At 47.6% G+C, this 4,711-nt stretch overlaps 1 long non-coding RNA gene across 1 annotated transcript; it reads right to left on the minus strand.

Annotated features, from left to right (window-relative positions):
- Positions 1–1,784: 1,784 nt before the first annotated feature.
- LOC101682929 lies at positions 1,785–2,886 on the minus strand. Its single transcript, XR_200380.3, has 2 exons — positions 2,304–2,886; positions 1,785–2,085 (listed from the first exon to the last, which is right to left on the minus strand). It is a non-coding gene; the product is annotated as an uncharacterized LOC101682929 (long non-coding RNA).
- Between the last annotated feature and the right edge of the window lie 1,825 nt (positions 2,887–4,711).

The raw sequence follows: 4,711 nt of genomic DNA on the forward strand, positions 1-4,711 counted from the left end.
GATGGTTCAAGTACAAAAACATGGAACAAGCTGGGGCCTGGAAGGTGAACTCTAAGCTCCCTTGAATGCGTAAACTCACCCAAGGGGTGCAAGACCTCAGGGTTTTGAGCAGTGGTTCTCAGCTGCTGGGGTGATTTTGGTCACCCCCACCCACCCCAGGGGACATTTGGCAATGTCTGGAGACACTTTTGATTGTCAACTGGGGGTAGGGGTGGTTCTGGCTTCTAACAGATTGAGAGTGACCAGGAATGCTGCTGAACATCTTGGGAGGCACAGGAAAATCCCCTTCAACAAGGAAGTCCAGCTCCAAATGTCCAGATGCTGCATTGAGAAGTCTTGGTCTAGATGTTAGTTGATGCCGAGGTCTTTGCTGGGTCTATTCATTTCCCCACTAGAATATGTTCCCGTAAGTTAGAAATAATGAGTCTTCTACATGCCTACAGCATCTGCCTCTGCACCCAGTAGGTACTTTACAGGTGTTTGTCAGATGAATGCATGAATGAACAGCTCACCTGGATGGGGTGGGCAGCCCTATCCTTTGAGTCCAGAGCCCAGTTTGTCCTGCAGAAGGTGCCTGCTACTTCTTCAGTTTAGTTCATAGACCCTGCAAGGGATCCTGACCCTGGGCAACCCTGGGAGAAAGCTGGGGAGGGCTCACCCAAAAGTGCTTGAGCTGTTGACTCAAAAAGAACAGATGCTCATTCGAAAATGAAATTTGCATATCATTTGCATAACACTTTGAATATCATTTGCATGTTGCTCCTTTAAAGTCAAAAAGGCACAGATCTCCCGCCCTGTCCTGCCTTTCCAGCTTCGCAGAGGCCTCTGTCTGCCCCGCCTCACTTTCTTTGCACACTCTCTGGGGAACAGCTACCTGTTGGGCGCACATTGGCTTAGGTTCCCTCTGGGGCCCAGCACAAAAAAACTTAGGAAATTTGCAATGTGAGATGCAAAAAAAAAAAAAAAAAAAAAAGGTCAGGCCCCTTGCATTCTGCCCCAACCTTATGGTCAAGGTTGTGGCCTTTGGTGTTCCCCGTGCTTGGATTTCAACCTGGCTGCTGCCATTTCACAAACTGTGTGATCTTGAGCAAGATTATTTAATCTCTCTGCCCCTCCATTCCTCCATCTGTGAAATGGGGCCAATAATATTCACCTCATAGATTCATGGTAACGATTCAACAGGAAAACCCATCAAAGTGCCAGGCATTTGGTAGACACTCAGATCTGGCAACGTCTGGTTTCTTTGAAGTCGCTGTCATCAAGGAGGAGTTTCTCCTCTGAACTTCTGGCTCTGCAGCCAGTCCCCTCTCTGATCTCTTGCCTTCTTGCAACTCTCTCTTCTCTTGGCTTTGAGTTGCCACTGGCTTCCAGATTTCCACCCTGCTGGCCTCTCCTTTGTCTGATTCCTTCTCTTCCGTCCTACCTCTAAAGTTCAGAGGGCCCCAGAGCCTGGTCCAGGACCCCTCAACTTTTCTCCCTGAGTGTCCCTGGTTTTACCCATAAGCCCCACGCCAGGGACCCTCAGTGATCTCTTTAGCCTGGAGACTAATAGTCAACATCTACCTGATACCTCCCAATGTCTAAAAGGCATTCCAAGATCCACATCGTGATTTCTCGTCCTTCTCCTCTCCCAGGCTTCCCTACTTCCAGTCAATGGTATTGTCTTCTACCGAATTGCTCAAGCCCCAAACCCAAAATAAGCCTTTGATTTCTCCCTCCCTCAACCCCTGTGTTGGTTAGTTATGTACTGCTGTGTAACAGATGACTTCCCAAAACGTAGAGGCTTAAAATAATAAGCATTTAATTATCTCATACAATATATGCTTTTTTGGGGCCAGGGATCCGGAAGTGACTTAGCAGGGCTTCCGAGTCTCTCATGAGGCTGCCGTCAAGATGCCAGTGGGGGTGTAGACATTTAGAAGGCTTGCCTGAGCTGGAAGATCTGCTTCCAGAGGGGCTCATTCACAAGGCTGTGGAGTTCGTGCTGACGGTTGGCAGGAAGCCCACGTTCCTTGTCATGTGGATGTTATAGAGCTCCTGAGTGTCCTTATAACATGGCGGCTGGCTTCCTCTGGAGTGAGTGATCTGAGAGAGAGAGAGAGAGCAAAGAGGAAGCCACAATGTCTTTTCTGATCTTGTGTCCAAAGTCACACACTGTTAATTCCGCTGTAGTCTCTTTGTTAGAATGAGTCACTAAGGCCAGCCTAAGAATTTATGGATGTCTTTTAAAACCACCATTGAAATATGTCTTGAATTATCTACTTCTCTTCATCTCCACAGGACCCCATCCCAGGCCTACTCACACTCATCGCCCGCCTCTGCTGTGGCAATGGCCTCCTGACTGACGCTCTTGCTCCCGGCCCATCCACAGTCCCTTCTCCGCAAAGCAGCCAGGTGGGCAGTGGGACAGTGTAAGTCAGATGTGGGGGTCCCTTGTTAACGGGGACGAATTGTATCCCCTTTCCCTTTTCAGGGCTCACTCAAACGGTAGTGAAGGAGGGAAGGCATAAATCCACAAGGACAGGGTAAAGGATATCTTAGCTGACAGAGAATTTCAGCAAAATCATGGTTGCTTTGAAAAGGGTTGAGGAAGAGTCACAGATGTAGCGACCAGGACAGAAGGAGACAGAAGATGAGAGGGGAAAGGGAATCCGGAGGCCCCAGGTTGCACAGAAGGGCAGAGGTGGAAGAACCGTTGGCTCCCTCCACCTCTGCCCTGCACAGAAAGGCAGAAACAAGGTTCCCACATCCACACAGAACACCAGAAGTTTCTTATCTGGAGAAACACTAGGCTTCAAAGAAAAATTCCCTATACTAACATTTGGAGTGTTCCTGGGGAAACAGCTGGTTCTTTGCCCAATCGCTAAAAAGCAAAATAACCAGTTTAAAAAAAAAAAAAAGGGGTCTCACTCGTGCCGATGCAATTTCCAGTTTGTTTTTTAGTGCTCTTGGCCTTAAATACACATGGCTGAGCAAGGGTCATCTGGCAAATGAAGAAAACTCCTCCGGGAAGCAGACACCAAGTGTTTAGAAAGTGCATGAGATTTCCCCAGATTTTCCGGACACAGTGCTTGTGGAGAACACACAGAAGAGGGAGCAGGAGTCAACAGGGAAAGTTCTCAGATGGCCATGCGGGACTGGCATGCAGAAAGAAGAGAGGGAAGGAAGGAGGACTGGGGCGAGGGGGTTTCAGCACGTGGTACGGAGGCGTCCCAGCCAGAGCTTCAGAACGGAGACTGCCCACTGGAGGAGCCTGCTGGGCAGAGCCCCCTCGGGGCTCATCCCTCCATCGTGCTCAGTAATTGGCTGGAGTTGCCTGAGGAAAGTGGGTCCTCACTTCAGTTCAACGCTGCATTTCATCCTGAAGTCTTTGCAGCCAAAGTTCGTCAGTTGACAGCACTCCTCGTGGCAGATGCTCCCTTGGAGTGAGAGCAGTGGGGTGCGTTTCCATGGTGCTCCTCTCCGCCATGAAAGAGAAAGACAAAGTGAAAAAGAAAAAGGAAAGCTGAAGAAAGAAAAAAATGAAACCAACCAACCAACCAACCAACCAATCAACCAAGGGGCTCCTGGCTGGCTCAGTGAGAAGAGCATGTGACTCTTGATCTTAAGGTTGTGAGTTCAAGCCCCACATTGGGTATAGAGATTACTTAAGTAAGTTTAAAAAAACATTGAAAAGAAAACCCAAACCAGTTTAAACATACCCCCCAATAATTAATATCTTCTAGTAGTTATTAAAAAAAAGAATAGGAGGGGCGCCTGGGTGGCTCAGTGGGTTAAGCCGCTGCCTTCGGCTCAGGTCATGATCTCAGGGTCCTGGGATCGAGCCCCGCATCGGGCTCTCTGCTCTGCAGGGAGCCTGCTTCCCTCTCTCTCTCTCTGCCTGCCTCTCTGCCTACTTGTGATCTCTGTCTGTCAAATAAATAAATAAAATCTTAAAAAAAAAAAAAAGAATAGGAGATGCCAGGGTGGCTCAGTCATTAAGTGTCTGCCTTTGGCTCTAGTCATGATTCCAGGGTCCTGGGATTAAGCCCCACATCGGGCTCCCTGCTCGGCAGGGAAGCCTGCTTCTCCCTCTCCCACTCCCTCTGCTTGTGTTCCCTCTCTTGCAGTTTCTGTCTCTGTGTCAAATAAATAAATAAAAGAAAAGAAAAGAAAAGAATAGAATGCAGTTAAAAAAAAAAGCCATAGAAAATAAGAAAGTCTTCTTGGAAATTAAATATATAGTAGAGCGTGGGAAAGGTAAAACAAAAATAGTCATTCAGAGAGTAGCACAAAAAGACAAAAAGATGAAATTTGTTGAGCACCGATTATACATTGTTCTAATTCTGATGAAAAGCTTCAGACAAAATTGACAAAGCCCTCGCTCTTAAGGGTTTCCCAAGAAGAGAAATATGTGGGTGGACCAGTCTGGGAGGCACAACATTTGACTAAAAGGAGCTCCAGAAAGACAAGACAGCAACGAAAAGGACAGAAAATTGACAAAAAATTAATACAAGAAATTTTACTGGGTTGAGGGGCACGCATCTCCAAAATAAATTATCTGAACTTCGGCCCAAGATGGAGTAATGGGGAATGGATTTACCCTCCTACCTGAGACAACTGACAAACCAAACAGGCAGCAGTGAGGTTTGGACTTCGGCAATCAGGCTGCCAAGGACTCCGATCCCTGAGAGAAGAGAAACACAGCTGAAAATTCTACAGTTGTCCCCGC

This window comes from Mustela putorius, unplaced genomic scaffold (genome assembly GCF_011764305.1).
Source record: "Mustela putorius furo isolate JIRA1106 unplaced genomic scaffold, ASM1176430v1.1 tig00003962_pilon_pilon_pilon, whole genome shotgun sequence".
Lineage (NCBI taxonomy): Eukaryota > Metazoa > Chordata > Mammalia > Carnivora > Mustelidae > Mustela > Mustela putorius.